The sequence below is a fragment of the Schistocerca gregaria genome, unplaced genomic scaffold (genome assembly GCF_023897955.1).
Source record: "Schistocerca gregaria isolate iqSchGreg1 unplaced genomic scaffold, iqSchGreg1.2 ptg000001l___fragment_3, whole genome shotgun sequence".
Lineage (NCBI taxonomy): Eukaryota > Metazoa > Arthropoda > Insecta > Orthoptera > Acrididae > Schistocerca > Schistocerca gregaria.
Genome location: NW_026061699.1, coordinates 52,080 through 69,536, shown reverse-complemented (window position 1 = coordinate 69,536; position 17,457 = coordinate 52,080). Strand labels below are relative to the sequence as shown.

General features: G+C 41.5%; 1 non-coding gene across 1 annotated transcript; it reads right to left on the bottom strand.

The window, feature by feature from the left end:
• Positions 1 to 3,214: 3,214 nt before the first annotated feature.
• On the bottom strand, positions 3,215 to 3,288 carry Trnat-ugu (transfer RNA threonine (anticodon UGU)). Its single transcript has one exon. It is a non-coding gene; the product is annotated as a tRNA-Thr (tRNA).
• Positions 3,289 to 17,457: the final 14,169 nt, after the last annotated feature.

Below are 17,457 nucleotides of genomic sequence, written 5' to 3'. Positions count from 1 at the left end.
TTTTATATAGATAAGGATCTCAATGACCTGTGTACGTCTAATATAAAAGATCTCCTAACCATTCTCCTCAATTAGATCGCCATCTTCACTTGACCTTTAACTGAAACTGTTTCAGAATTAAAGACTGAATTCAAAGAAAATTTGGCTTCCAGTCACAAAACAAGAAAAATAAAAATAATAAAAGTGAGAATGTGAAACAGGTTAGCAATAACCACAAACAGGAGATTCTACAGAAAATCAAAGTGAGAAAGGAAATTATTAATATTATCGACCGTTTAGGAACTCTATGCTACGAAAGGGATGAAACCACATATAGAATAACTGGTGGAAAAGTTAGTGTGTTTTAAGATTAAATCCAAACAACAATTAGAGAAAAATATATCGAAGCTAGGCCTATATTACGAAAAATTGCTAAATCTCGAGGCAAATTGTGTCCTCCAGTATTTGATGAAGTGTTAGTGCCCCTAGCACGGATAAAAACAGGATCTACAGCATCAACAGAAACTTCGGATATGTGTTTCATATTTCATCCAAGCCTACAGTCTATAAATACTAAAACAAAATACCACTACAGGGAAACTACCTACGAAGAAGTTCTTGGTAAAACTATGTAGCTGTAGTTGCCTTGGACTAACGACGTGTGATTATCAATGTAACCTGTACAGACTGTACGCTTTCCAAAGCTGTTATCCATGAAAAAGCTAAACGACGTTTCGTGAACAAAACACAATTTAAGACCGGACCACTAATAAAATTATCTGACAATAGGCACTGTTGAAAATTTGTGCCAGACCAGGATTACCACCCGAGTCTCCTGGTTACTAGGGAGAGGCAATGATCACTGTGTCCGAATTACACAGTGGTCAACATAATAGCACGAACTGCCCGAGCATGCCGTTCGTCAGATCCAAATTCTCAATTTCTCCATAGACTGCTAATGCAGTGCTCCTTGAACATTATCCTCCTCGCCTTAATTAAACAGACACAGAATATATACAAGCTTGGCCTTACGAACATTGCAGACGCCGTCTATGCAACACGCGTCACACTTCAAAGAGTTTACCAATACATTGCATTGTTTACTATCGACCACGGATCAAGCAACGTAAAAAGCACTGCGTCTACTGAGATCATGATTCAGAGTTTAAAAAAAAAAAAAAAAAAAAAAGAAACTAATAAGTCGCCTACATATTATAGTTGCTGCCGAAAGAGGAGAATCACTATTTTCCCACAAACGGAAATATAGTTAAAATTACGCTTCTAATTCGGCTAGTTTCGGCGGTTACTAAAATTTGTAGTGAAAGTTACATAGGGAACTCTCCCGTCCCCCCACCAGAAACGTAGTTTTCGTCGCTGTTGTGCGACTTTTGTACACAGCCAGAGAAAGTGTGTTAAACATGGCGCGGACGGAAACACTAGGCTACGCTACAGGGAAATCTGCTTACACAACGTTTACTCGGCATTAATAATCGTTGGCGTAAACATCTCTCAATCAAATTACCCACTTCCAACCTAACTTAGATCTCGGGCTACACTGCCCATAGGCCTGTCATCACAACCAAAATTTCAATGTGTGGGGGATATCCTGTACTTCTCGCTAATCTCTCTCTAGGCAAAAATGTCAGTTATTGTAGATTGGTGGCAGTCTCAACTACAAGATTTACTAATCATAAACACTATTGAGGCGGCTCGTAATTTTAGAATAGTTCTCTTCGTCTTACTTGGCATAAATTGTTCGCTGGCGTCCCAGCAGCTAGCTCCTTCAGTGTCTGCTTCTGCCATCGCACCACGCCAGTCTGTTTTTATCCTAGCAGACAGAACGCACCGCACATCCGACAAGTTCGGAACCACTCAACTGGCCAGTTAGCTACTGAGCCGAACACTGTTTACACCGTCAAAGGAAAACTATGCAAAGATGTACACTCGAATGGCACGACTGAGTAGTACACACACACACACACAAACAGTAATATCTGTAGAATGTCCATCGACACGCGCAGAACGAAATTCTTCTCGCGAACGTACAGCGTCTCCGAAAAAAATCTCGTGACTATATTCCGGCGTTACGGCCAGGTTCTCATTCAAATGAGCAAAAAATGTTATATATTTTTTTTGAGACAGTGAAAATACACTTGAAGGATCTGTTTGGGAGTTACGAGTGATCATACTATGAGCTTTATTTTAGATTTTCAGTAAAAAAAATGGCGCCCGCAATTATGATTTGATCACGCGGACTGCGTGCAGTGTGGCCTCTCAGATGTTACCTGAAATCAAAAATGGATGACATCAGTTGATACTAAATTACTTCTCTGAAATTGAAAATGGAAAACATTAGTCGATATTACATAAAATTTATGGGAGCGCATACCTAACCGCAATGAAACAACCGTAAATTTAACGATACGGTACTAATTCGAACTCTGAGTTAGATTTTTTGGGTGGTTTATTTCACTCCTTATGCCTTCACAAAAATTACTTAATATTAATCAGTGTCATCAGTGTCATATATTATAGGTATAAGCTCCTAAGAAAAGTGTTTACTTTTGTGGGTCAGAGGTAGAAGTTAAGAGATTGAACCATTTTTAGTTAATGCTGCATGCCGTTCTGAGAAAATTGTTTCTCCAAAAAAAAAAAAAAAAAAAAAAAAAAAAAAAAAAAAAAAAAAAAAAGTTCAACGTCTAGGGAAACCTTTTAGTTATATTATTACTTCGATTTGCATGAACTGAGGGTTACATGTATATTTTTAATGTCGCTGAACACGAATCTGCAGTAAGATTTTCAATATTCAAAACGGCTAATGCAATACGGAGAGCACAGGATTATGCTTTGTCCAATTTTTACCAAAAATGCATTTTCGTTACTTACGTTTAGTGTGCAATCCAAGGAGCACTTTTCAACCCTTCCTCGGGCTGGAATTGTTCCTAGATAGCAACTCCCTGTTCTTCTTGGCAGGAAAAGCCGATCTGTCTAACCTGGATATGCAGCACTCGTTATTCGTCAGTGTTATCGGCGAGTATGTTTGCAGTATGAATCATTTTGTGCACGTGCGTCACGGGACGAGCTTTGATCTACATCTATATGGATACTCTGCAAATCACATTTAAGTGCCTGGCAAAGGGTTCTTCGAATCCCCTTCACAATTGATAGTTAATTGAAACCCTCAGCTGCCGACAGGTGTTGTTGATATACTTCGATGGGGACAGCTGAAAATGTGTGCCCCGACCGGGACTCGAACCCGGGATCTCCTGCTTACATGGCAGACGCTCTATCCATTTGAGCCACCGAGGACACAGATGAATACCGCGACTGCAGGTATTTATCCCTTACACGCTTCCCGTGAGACTCACATTTCCAACCGGCCACAATCCACAAACGTAATGTACGTAATAGGTGTTTGCCCATGCACTCAATACTGGCCCACACTAAGGTGACGATTCCCGTAAGATTTCGGGCAATCTGTGCGCATTCGCACAGACGAAGGTCAATGGCTGGGTAACGTTTAACCATATATATGAAGATAGTAACTGTTCTCGAAAGAACAGGCGCCACTGACGACCGGGCAGCTTCTCTAGAATACATGATAGACCGGCCTATGTGGCCGAGCGGTTCTAGGCGCTTCAGTCGGGAGCCGTGCGACCGCTACGGTCGCAGGTTCAAATCCTGCCTCGAGTATGGATGTGTGTGATGTCCTTAGGTTAGTTAGGTTTAAGTCGTTCTAAGTTCTAGAGGACTGATGACCTCAATTGTTAAGTCCCATAGTGTTCAGAGCCATTTGAACCATCAGTCCCTGTGCTTACACACTACTTACATTAACTTATGCTAAGGACAACAAACACACACAACGATGCCCAAGGGAGGACTCGAACCTCCAACGGGGGGAGCCGCGCGAACCGTGACAAGGCGTTTGAGACATGGCGGATACCCCGCGCGGCTCATGGCAGTCGTGACACTGCTTCAAACAATGGGCTGTAGAAATTTTTTTAAGCACGGATTAAAAAAAAAACCTTTCCGTTCCAAGAGTCTGGACAAGTACACCTTAAAAAAAATGCAACTACAAAGAAATTGAATTTTCGAACTTTTTGGATGAGAACCTGTCCCTATGGAACACCGTTGATAAAATGTCACAGGGATTATGTACTCAGGTTTCACATGTGGATTAACAATTCCTAATCGAGGAATTTGCATCTCCCACCTTTGAATTCTCAGTACAGAATTTTTATCCATTACGAGATTCTCAGCCACTTGCAGAAGTGATTTCCCGTGATTCTGCAAAACTTTTCCGTTAGCCAATCGTAGCAACTATAATATTTGGTTCCTGGTGCATGACATGTCTCTTAACTTAAAGTGACCAACTCATTTGCATAAAGAGCTAACTTATCATCCGCTTCTTTACTTGCGTAGACCGTTTATGGTCTTCAAAGATTTTTTTTTCTTTAATCGTTTTTTATGTCTTTTATAAACTGCAACACTTTCTAAACTTAACGCCATTGAAGCATGGTCTTTTACTGAATGACCAAAAAACAATGCCGACAGCTGGAGTCGAAGGTTTTCCTTAATCAAGCCGTTTGTATTCTTGTGGTGATATCTCCATAGAATCTTTCATTCCGCAACACATATTTCTTTTATATAACTGAGAAGTGAAATACCGGTTTTCATAGATGCAGATTTAACATATTTTAATATAACGCAATAAATATTTCATTAAAATTTTCATCCCCTTACTATCGAAGTTCCAAAACCACTGAAACACATAGTTTTTAAAAATTCTAACAGAGGAGCCGAATACGAATTGTCAGATATATTTAGTAATGCTTTCATAATGAACCATTTTGAGAAACATCTCACACCCTTTAGGAGTTAGGTTTTCAGAAACAATTAAACATGTATTCTTCTATTTAGAACCAAGGAGCCAAATTCAAATCTTCATCCATTTAATTCTAAAAATGCTTTCATAGTGAAATATTTCATAAAACTTTTCATCCCCTATTTCACTCTATTAATGAGTTAAATTTCCAAAAGCAACGAAACACATTCTTTTTACATCCAACTGAGAAGTCTATTACCTATTTTCATAGATGTAACTTTAACAATGCTTTAGTAGTTCTTTAATAATGATTTATTTTCAAAAAACCTTCACTATTTATTCTATCCCCCCCCCCCAATGAAAGAATTTCGGAAAATGATAAAAACCTTTTTTTTTGTTTCTGGCTGAGAAACCAAATGTCAATTTTCGTAGTTTTGTAGTCGTAGCTTCAACAGTGACATAGGGACATATTTTTTTTAAAAAAAAACTTTTCAACCCATATTTCACCCCCTTAGGAGTGGAATTTCGAAAAATCTCTTCTTAAATGGTGCTTTCAGCGTAATATTTACACCTTCATCAAATTTCACGTCTGTATACTTTGCAGGTTGGGCTGGAAGGCGATGAGTGAGTGGATACATGTGCCCCTATCGCATCTCCTTGGAGGTTGTAGTTCCAAAAACAGTGAAACACGTATATTTCAATAACAGAATTTCCATAGATTTATCTTTAAAAATTCTTTCACACTGAATTATTTTCATAAAACATTTCATCCTATATTCCCCCTCCTTATGAATTGAATGTATCAAAAACAGTGAGACATGTAATTTTTTTTTATTTTTACTTTAACCGAGAAGCCAAATTCAGGTTTAAATATATTTAGCTTTAAAAATGCTTTCATAATTAAATACTTCATGAAACATTTCATCCTCTATGTAATGGGATTGTGGTAGTGACACACCAAAATCACAATAGTAATCCGTTGTAGTTGCTACACATTTTATTACAATCAAAAGCATTATAAAATCACAATCACAAAAATACAAGAGATTGCCTTATAAGGCCAGATCAGATGGACAAATAATAAATAAATTTCTTTACGTGGAACAAGACCCGTTAAATTTCAAATTTGGATATGACTAGGTAAATATACTTAGGTAAGGCTTTACTTAAATAGTACAAATGTGCATAGAATGCGCAGCAGATCTCTCATTACTTCCAATCAGCAGAGAAACAGATTAAGCCTAAGAAACAGAATTTTTAACATTTGGCTACCCAACTTTCCATAACAAAACTATATACAAATGATTAAAGCAATTAAGGAGGTACTTTAATTTTGACCAAACCGACCTTCAAATTTACTTACTCAATTGATTAATCAACAATATTCTTAGAATGATTACAACTAGAACATGACCATATGACAATTCCCTTAAAATAAGGTTGCTTCAATATTTCGTGTGAATTGGCGATAGACGCGAGCAGACCAAGGATTCAAATCAATACGAGAGATCCACGAGACAGGGAGTGACATAGAAATATACTCAACTTGACAATGCAATTGAACTTTGGATGCTATAGTTCTCCACCGGAACGATGGAATCACGCGAAAGTGACAACATAACCGAAGATGTAAAGGAGAGGACATGGCCTTAAACATCTCTCTGCCGCCGTGGTGCTCTGTTCCCAGTATGCTAGCGTCGATCGCTGCCAATTATCTCTAACACAACACACATCAAGGGTAGAGAGTTTTCTGAGACATATACTACACAACCTTATCTGGAGAACAGGTGAGCATTACAACTGAACTGAAACAAATGAGCCTCCGTCAGTTACTTGCCCAGTGCCAGCCCTTAAACTTTGATTAATAAGTTCGCTAAAAGTCATGCCGAAGTCAAGATGACAAGATTTATCTCCAGGTTCCGCATATTAGGGGCAGAGACAATGAATTGGCGACGCTCTTAGCCGTATGTTCGCGGGAGAGTCTGGGGAAGGCAAGGGCCACGTGGAGCCGGATCTTGGAGCGAATTTCCTTCTCTCCGAGACACCCGGTTTCTTCTGCGACTCAGCCGGCAAACAGGCTGTGGACCCCAGGTGGGGACCGAATAGGCAGCAGTAGGCGGATGGCGACGTCGTTACTGGCTGTTGCCCTGTTGCCTTCGGGGGGCGGGGGGCTCTTGTGTAAAGGGGGAGACAACCGTGGTGAAGTGAAGGTCTCTATTCCACAGGAACGAGTTAGCATGATATATCCACGATTCGGTGGTCGGGGGTCATTTGGCGCTATACAAGACCTAGAACCGAGTTCGGGAACACATGTTTTGGCCTAACCTATATCGCGATGTCAGGAGATTTGTTGGCAACTGTGTCCAGTGTAAGCGCGGTAAGCCCGATGTGGGTCCGTGCAGAGAACTACTACAGTCGCTTAGGGAGCAGTGTCCTCTGGACCGCGACTCAAAGATCGAAGCAACGATCGATGGAAACTGGCGCCAGAAACGCACCAGCTCACTCTATTTCATCCCCTTAGGGGTTGAACTTCCAAAAACACTAAAACACGTATTTTATTATTTGTAACCTTGAAGTCAAATACCAATTTTCGTAGATGTAGCCTTAAAAATACTTTCATAGTTATTCCATAATTATTTATCTCAAAATAAAATGTTCACCCGCTATTTCACTTCATTCCCAGTAATAATGGAACACATATTTCTTTATTTCTGACCTAGAAACCTGATACAAATTTTCGTATGCCTAGCTTCAAAATTACCTTAATAGCTACATGTTTCAAAAATCCTATAATTTCCTGTGTCTCCCCCTTTCAGTGTAGGAGGGATAGTGTCGTACAAGAGACAGTATACTCAGTAGACAACGAACTGCTAGTTGTGAAATCAGCGACATAGGAACCGAGACTGACACAGAAGGTGCTGAAAGTGAAGCACACTAGACTCGTGTCTACCACGGCTTCTAATAATATCGATTTACCATGAACGGAAGTTCCGAAAAGTGAGCAAGTAATTTTACAGTAAATTCAGTACCGATGGAGAGGATATACAACGAAAAACATTTCTATAAAATTTCAGAAATAATGAAATATTCCACTCAAGTCGCGCGGCAGAACACGCAATGGATATGCTTGCACTTAAGACGGAAAGCCCCACGTGCTTACGCAGGCTTACGACAGATCTCAAAATTCGGCAGTAGGCGTAAGCCAACCTCGTGTGCTGCTACCTGTTGTTGATGCCAGGCATCAAGGTCTCAGTAGTACGGCCATGCACTGGAGAGTAGTTGCTTTGTAAGCACTCCGTCTTCAGTCCACGAGTGGCCTACTGGGACGGGACCATCCGACCGCTGCGTCATCATCCGTGGAGGATGCGAACAGGAGGGGCGTGGGGTCAGCACACTGCTCTCCCCGTCGTTATGGCGGTTTTCTTTGACCGGAGCCGCTACTATTCGGTCGAGTAGCTCCTCGATTGGCACCACGAGGCTGAGTGCACCCCGAAAAATGGCAAGAGCGCATGGCGGCCTGGATGACCACCCATTCAAGTGCCGACCACGTCCGACAACGCACTTAACTTCGGTGATCTCACGTGAACCAATGCAACCTCAGGGGCAAGGCCGTTGCCGCAGATATTTTAGAGTAGTTGCTAACGTTTCATAATTATCTAGTTTACGGGGAAAATGTAAAAATGGCGATTGTCACCGAAGCTACAACTAATCGGAATTTCTGGTTAGTTATCAAGTGGTCTTGTGTGCGAGCCTGAATTTTTCATCCTTTGCGGTGGGAATGATTCAAACCTGTCATGTTCTTCTTATGAAGTGTTCTATTTATTTTACACACAATGATCATTTGTAGTTGTGTTGAGTTACTACCTTGATAAATTTTTGGATGGCGCACGTATCATAACTGAGATCTGCGCTTGCGCTTAATGGCTGAAGGTGAATTAGCGTAATGAGTAGTAGCGAATGTTATAGTAACATGTTTGTAAATTATTTCAGGTAAATTACGTTAGTCGTGTAATATTATCCGTATACCAGTACAGTATGTGGGCCAATTACGTTAGTCATGGAATACTATCCGTATAAGACTATGTCACCTTGATGTCCCGGAATTTGCTTCAATTTTGGAATCCACGAAAGAACTGGAAATTTTTCTTTACACAGCTTTCCATATAACTTCTATTACAGTGATTCAGTCTTGTCTGTCACTCGACTTTTCTGATCGGGAAATAAATTCTATCGCTCAGATGCTTATTACCTCTTCGTGTTTCTATTTGCCGATATTGCTCATAAACACTTACATATCTCAAAGTTGCTATGGACAGTGATGGAACGACACACTTTTCTATGGCGACACTGCAGTTTAGAGATAGAAAAACCGATCGGTTAAAACGATATGGGTATTTTAGTTCTGAATAACCCATGTCTTTCGGTATTTGTTTGCTCTCGGTTATAACAAGTATCTTTTTTTTTCCTGATAACCACGTAAAAACAGATATATCGATTAGCCACAGCAGCCGCAGTAAAATTTTTAGTTTTCAAGTAAACCTTTTTTTAAAAAAGACGAGTAATTTTTATTCGTAAGATTTCCATAGCTCTGAAATACTGCGTTATTACAGATAAATGGGAAAAGTGATGTATGCCACTTTAATAACACTGCTGACAGAAACGAGCAACAAATGGATTGGTCCAGCATTGCCGAGACAATATTGTGCCTGTTATACAAGCAGTGCGCGAGACTGGACGCAGTTTCTCGCTGTTGTCGAACGTCAGTTGTAACAGAGAATGGCACCATCTGGAAGTCTGGAAGTATTTTACGATATGCGGTAACGAGTGAAGCACATGGGTTGATTTGGTCGACTTGAAACATCATACAAGGAAAAAAGTTAAAATTTCCGGGATAAAAATAGAAAGTGCCTGATCTGCTGCCTGTGTCTACGTAGTATGCCGTTATCTGCTTGTAGCCCTTGAAAACAGAGAAATAAAAACGAAAAAGAGTTCTCCAGCCGAAGTATTCACCCTTTATTGCAGGACTATACGTAACTCCCGCATAGTGCTGTGATAACCGATTACAATATAATTTTTGAGCAGAGCTTCTAAAAACTAAAATCAGTAGGAGAATACTGGCAGTTTTCTGTAGTACGGAAGCACTCGCCATATTTTGAGAGAAGCAGCGAACAGCTGACAAAGTTTTATTTGACTATTTATTTTAAATTATGTCCGAAAGAACAGACACCATATCCATATACGTATATGGTTCTGGCAATACCAGCCATGACCTCCTTCTGTGAAGATGCACACGTATTCCCCGAACTGTTACGGCACTTGGTAAGAATGTCTTCCACGATTAATGAGTGTGTTGGTGTGGGACACTACGAATGTAGTGTGTGCACATACTATGTGAGTCTCGCGGGAGGCCTGTGCGAGATAGTCCCTGCAGTCACTATCGTCTGTGCCCTCGGTGGCTCAGATGGACAGAGCGTCTGCCATGTAAGCAAGAGATCCCGGGCTTTAGTCCCAGACGGGGCACACATTGTCACCTGTCCCCGTTGATGTATATCGACACCCGAGATCAGCTGACCGTATTAATATAATTCTAATTTCGTTCTGGACGGCTGCAGGTCATCATAAAAGTATTTAATTTTACGTGTTGATTCCATTTATCAAGAAACTGAGAAAGTCAAATTTTTTAAATCTTTGTAGGATTCCTACGTTTACTAGAGGAAATAATGTAAATAAAAGACTGAAAATCGGTTATTACAAGCACTGGAATAGTGACGGGCTTTAACAATTAGGTTAAAGTGAGCCGAAAACCAGTTGTTTCAGCGATAACCGACATTCCCACTAGAGTTCTGCGTGGTAAGATTGACGCGCAATTGACGCATGGTGCACGGAATGGCAATTGAATCTCAATGTAGACAAGTGCAATCCGACAACAGAGGAAGTGGGTTACAATACGCTTGTTCGCCCACTGCTTGAATACTGCTCAGCAGTGTGGGATCCGTACCAGATAGGGTTGATAGAAGAGAGAGAGAAGATCCAACGGAGAGCAGCGCGCTTCGCTACAGGATCATTTAGTAATCGCGAAAGCGTTACGGAGATGACAGATAAACTCCAGTGGAAGACTCTGCAGGAGAGACGCTCAGTAGCCCAGTACGGGCTTTTGATAAAGTTTCGAGAACATACCCTCACCGAAGAGTCAAGCAGTATATTTCTCCCTTCTACGTATATCTAGCGATGAGACCATGAGGATAAAATCAGAGAGATTAGAGCTCACACAGAAGCATACCGACAATCCTTCTTTCCACGTACAATATGAGACTGGAATAGAAGGGAGAACCGATAGAGTACCCTCCGCCACAGACCGTCAGGTAGCGTGCCTAGTATGGATGTAGATTTAGACATCTAGAACAGTTTTTCAGGAAGGTTACTGCAGCTCTGATGTTCTCAAAATGAACGGGCCAGCCATTGGCGTCCTCGAGGGGGAGGGGAGGAGGTGGGGAGGGGAGAAGAGGCAAAGGGGCACTTTCACCCATAGCCCCCAACCCTCCCTGGAATCTGGAGTAAAGAGGTTTTATTCGTTACAGTATACTCATACTCTTCCAGATAAGACTTCTCCACAATACTGCTAAACCTTAGCTTTCACCAGTTGTAGCGCTTATAGAGTTAGGGTCTTGCAGCTTGTTGCATCTCGTAACTGACCAGCTGATTTGTACACACAGTGCCAGTTTCAGAATCATGCACTCCAGCCCCGACGCGCCTCCCGCACTCCCCTCCACTGGAAATATTTCTGCAGATTCCAGTCTGCCACTGTGCATATGTTTTGATAACATCCTGGTTTTAATAGCATCGAAGGAACAGCATTGTGCAGTAAAGGGTAGACCTAGCACAGAACACACCATTCACATTGAAACGCATCACTTAGTAGATGGTGAAGTACTCTGAAGCTAGCCAGATAGAAACAGAAGTTCCTGGCACTATATTTGACCCAAATTCTAATCTTACACTAATCTCTTGTATCTACCTACCACGCCCTCAAAAAGCCAACGATTTACTATTATCAGAAGTTCCGAAAAATAAGGAAGAAATTGGCCCACACTTTTTTCCGTTGTGTATTATTTCGATTCCCCCATAAAGGGAATGGACTTGTAGCCACAGGTTACACAAGCGATAGATGGCTTAAAATACATAAAAAGAGATGACAATAAGAGACGATTTTTAAAAACACAATGATACACGGTATTTTCGATTTTTACAGGAAAATAATGGATGACAAAATAAAGGTTTTTGAAAAATACGCTGGTGGACAATATTGGGGATTTTTTATCTTTATAGATGACTAGCGGAAAAGCATGGCGTTGACCAGGCATTTATTTACAGCTGTGCGTCCACGCCCGTACAATGCAGCGTCTGGCCTTGTCCTGAATTTTTATAACGTATCTCCTGAAACATGTGTCGTACAATGATATAATTTTGTAGGTACGTTCAGCGTCATATGCGGATACTGTCTGCGAAATTTATTGCGAATATAGTAGCAAAGAAGTAACAAATTTAAATGTCACGAATGCTGTGATGCCCACACACTTGGGTGCAACTAATGTACACGGAATGCTTGGCACGATCATTATAGCTACCATCACCTATGGTCGAAATTGGACCATCTGTGTCGACGTAATGAAAATATAAATGTGCATAACATGGTAAACGTCCATTCTTTCGAGCCATCGGACCTGATCTACGATCAAAAATATCTTGTAAATGTGGTAGGGGCCACGGCCTTGCCGCAGTGGATACGCCGGTTCCCGTCTGATTACTGAAGTTTAGCACTATCGGGCGAGGTCGGCACTTGGATGGGTGACCATCTGGGCCGCGATGTGCTGTTGCCATTTTTCGGGTTGCACTCAGCCTTGCGATGCCAGTTGAGGAACTACTCGACCGAATAGTAGCGGCTCCAGTCAAAGGAAACTACCACAACGAGTGGGAGAGCCAGCTCCTCCTCCACCCTCAGTGAGGATAACGTGGCGGTAGGATGGTCCTGATTGGCCACTTGTGGCCTGAAGACGGAGTGCTTTTTTAAAGTAGTGCTGCCTAGATAAAACTGACAGTCTAGGCTCAGGGACTGTCCTCGGTAAATGCTGCATTGGACCTACGAATACTATTAAAATAACAGTTTGAGTTCTCTTTAATTGTCCAATCATCTGAAGTGAGTCCTTATTACAGTGCGCTGAAAAATAGATTTTACGTTAATGGAAGATAAATTTTATGTTTCCAGAATGAGATTTTCACTCTGCAGCGGAGTGTGCGCTGATATGAAACTTCCTGGCAGATTAAAACTGTGTGCCCGACCGAGACTCGAACTCGGGACCTTTGCCTTTCGCGGGCAAGTGCTCTACCATCTGAGCTACCGAATCACGACTCACGCCCGGTACTTGGAGCTACGTTCAATGCATATTTAAATGCATCTTTCAAAACAATAATAGAATTCTCATTAGATCATCATTACCAGTGGCTAGAGAATTCCTATTATTTCGTCTACCAAAAACCGCGTCTCACTATGGCTACTTCAGTACAGTTTTGTTTTCCACTGCTGACAATAGAAACGATCTGGTAGATGTGGCATTGTAGATGCCCAGTATGCGTGTCTTAATGGAAATAAACCGTCTGGAACGTTTACCCTTGAACGTCCCTGGAATGGGATTTCATGGAACGTTATTACTTTCCTGTGTCCATTTCTATCACACCAGATGATCGCCATGACTGGGGAGGGGGAGGAGGGGGTGAATTTAAAGTTGGCAGCACTTTGAGTGGCAGAAAAACCGAAGAAAACCTAACGTTTTCGTCGTTTGTTTGACGTAGTGCCAGTTCGTCACATAGGACGCTTTTCTTTCGGAAACGTTTACATTCATCGTCTGGCAATCAATGTCGCCTGTCGAGGTATGCAGTCGCACCACTCTGTACGAAATAGAAGCTTAAGTTGATGGAGTCGACAAGTAAGGAGCAGTGTCTGTCTTGTTTTAGAAATGGAAAATCAATTATAGGCCTTATTTGCTGCCTTGTAGTTGACATAGGGCCTTGCGATTTTGCACGACCGAGGTCCGGTAGCCACACCACACGGGAAAATGCGAGGAGTGTTAATGTGTAGTAAAAACCGAAGAAAACCTTACGTTTTCTACATTTGTTTTCCTAATAACGAAATGGGAAATCGTCAGAATGAACGCTTTTCTCTCAGAAACGTTTACATTTATCGTCTGGCAATTAATGTCGCGTGCTGAGGTATGCAGTCGCACCACTCTGTACGAAGTACAGTAGGTTCTAAGGTGATGCAGTCGACAAGTATGGTCGCAATATATTGTCACCTCGAAATACATCGACACCTCGAAATAAAACAACACCTCGAAATAAATCGCCACCTCGAAATAAATCGTCACCTCGAAATAAATCGCCACCTCGAAAAAAATCGAAACCACGAAAGAAATCGAGACCCAGAGATAAATCAAAACCTCGATATAAACCGACACATCCAAAACAACCGACACATCGAAATGAGTCGAAATATCGAAATGTATAGACATCAAGATGCATTACGACGTACGAAATGGATCGATAATTCGAAATAATTCGAGGTCTCGATATGATGTGTGGTCTAGAAACACATCGATATCTGGAAATATATCGATACCTCGTAATACAAAGATTTCTCTAAAAAGAGGGATATCTAGAAATTTATTGTTACTTGAGATATAGAGATATCTCGAAATATATCGATATCTCGAAAGAAATCGTTATCTGGAGTACACCTATACATGGAAATATATAGATACCTCGAAATATATAGACAACCCGTATTGTGTCGGTATATCAAAATAAATCGATATCTCGACATAACCGGATACATTGAATCAATCGATATCTCGAAATACGTCGACTATTCGATATAGACAGATATATAGAAATAAATCGACTGCTCAATACAAAACTGGGCCTCGAAATAAAATGGTATATCGAAATGAATCGATAATGAGATATGTATGGATGTCTCAAAATAAATCTGACCTCTAAGAAAACGATTCACGAAATAAATAAATAAATATCGAAATATATCGCTGACTCGGTAAATAACGATATCTAGTGGTCAGATATATGTTTCAAGATGACAACACATATCAGTATAGTTCGATATACATGAAAATAGTTTCGATTTTCAATATATCGATAGCTTCCTAGACCTGGGGACACAAAACGCCGATCCGAACTCGGGACAAAAACGCCGACCTCGGGAGAAAACGCCGACCTCGGGAGAAAACGCCGACATCAGGAAAAACGCCGACCTCGGGGGAAAACGCCGACCTCGGGGGAAAACGCCGACCTCGGGGGAAAACGCCGACCTCGGGGTAAAACGCCGACCTCGGGGGAAAAACACCGACCTCGGGGGAAAACGCCGACCTCGGGGGAAAAACGCCGACCTCGGGGGAAAAACGCTGACCTCGGGGAAAGACGCCGACCTCGGGGAAAGACGCCGACCTCGGGGAAAGACGCCGACCTCGGGGAAAGACGCCGACCTCGGGGAAAAACGCCGACCTCGGGGAAAAACGCCGACCTCGGGGGAAAAACGCCGACCTCGGGGAAAACCGCCGACCTCGGGTAAAACCGCCGACCTCGGAGTAAAACGCCGACCTCGGCGTTATGACATGGTCATAACAGAAAAGACCCATTCTTTAGAAAGTTTAGAATGAGATGTTCTAAATATTACAGATAATGTATTTAAAATAATCTACAAGTACTGCACAATGAGAAGAGACTTTGAAGTAGTGCACAGCCAGGAAGACAGAGGTTGCATTGCTGTTTCTAATCTTCTGGTGTTTGAGATTCAGAATCTAGGATTGCCTATAATGAGAACAGCAGGAATGAATGTCCTGCACCAGTATGGAACATACTCTGAAACTCCATAGAAAATCACATGGCACAATTATTTTACATCATTCTCAGCAAGCCACAGAAGCCTCTAATGGACATAACAACGTCGTCACCTCCTTCACCAGTGAAAGATCTTAGTAGCTATTGAGTCATGACTAGGTGGCTAATTAATAATTTGTTGTTCAAAGCTAATTTCAGTGTAAATGGGAATACTCAGTGGACATCTGTTGTTGTTGTTGTTGTTGTCTTCAGTCCTGAGACTGGTTTGATGCAGCTCTCCATGCTACTCTATCCTGTGCAAGCTGCTTCATCTCCCAGTACCTACTGCAACCTACATCCTTCTGAATCTGCTTAGTGTACTCATCTCTCGGTCTCCATCTACGATTTTTACCCTCCACGCTGCCCTCCAATGCTAAATTTGTGATCCCTTGATGCCTCAGAACATGTCCTACCAACCGATCCCTTCTTCTGGTCAAGTTGTGCCACAGACTTCTCTTCTCCCCAATCCTATTCAATACTTCCTCATTAGTTATGCGATCTACCCATCTAATCTTCAGCATTCTTCTGTAGCACCACATTTCGAAAGCTTCTATTCTCTTCTTGTCCAAACTAGTTATCGTCCATGTTTCACTTCCATACATGGCTACACTCCAAACAAATACTTTCAGAAACGACTTCCTGATACATAAATCTATATTCGATGTTAACAAATTTCTCTTCTTCAGAAACGCTTTCCTTGCCATTGCCAGTCTACATTTTATATCCTCTCTACTTCGACCATCATCAGTTATTTTACTTCCTAAATAGCAAAACTCCTTTACTACTTTAAGTGTCTCATTTCCTAATCTAATTCCCTCAGCATCACCCGATTTAATTTGACTACATTCCATTATCCTCGTTTTGCTTTTGTTAATGTTCATCTTATATCCTCCTTTCAAGACACTGTCCATTCCGTTCAACTGCTCTTCCAAGTCCTTTGCCGTCTCTGACAGAATTACAATGTCATCGGCGAACCTCAAAGTTTTTACTTCGTCTCCATGAATTTTAATACCTACTCCGAATTTTTCTTTTGTTTCCTTTACTGCTTGCTCAATATACAGATTGAATAACATCGGGGAGAGGCTACAACCCTGTCTCACTCCTTTCCCAACCACTGCTTCCCTTTCATGCCCCTCGACTCTAATAATTGCCATCTGGTTTCTGTACAAATTATAAATAGCCTTTCGCTCCCTGTATTTTACCCCTGCCACCTTTAGAATTTGAAAAAGAGTATTCCAGTCAAACATAGGTTTGCCTTTTCTTAATCTTTCTTCTAAGAAAAGTCGTAAGGTCAGTATTGCCTCACGTGTTCCAACATTTCGACGGAATCCAAACTGATCCTCCCCGAGGTCTGCATCTACCAGTTTTTCCATTCGTCTGTAAAGAATTCGCGTTAGTATTTTGCAGCCGTGGCTTATTAAACTGATAGTTCGGTAATTTTCACATCTGTCAGCACCTGCTTTCTTTGGGATTGGAATTATTATATTCTTCTTGAAGTCTGAGGGTATTTCGCCTGTCTCATACATCTTGCTCACCAGATGGTAGAGTTTTGTCATGACTGGCTCTCCCAAGGCCGTCAGTAGTTCTAATGGAATGTTGTCTACTCCGGGGGCCTTGTTTCGACTCAGGTCTTTCAGTGCTCTGTCAAACTCTTCACGCAGTATCGTATCTCCCATTTCGTCTTCATCTACATCCTCTTCTATTTCCAT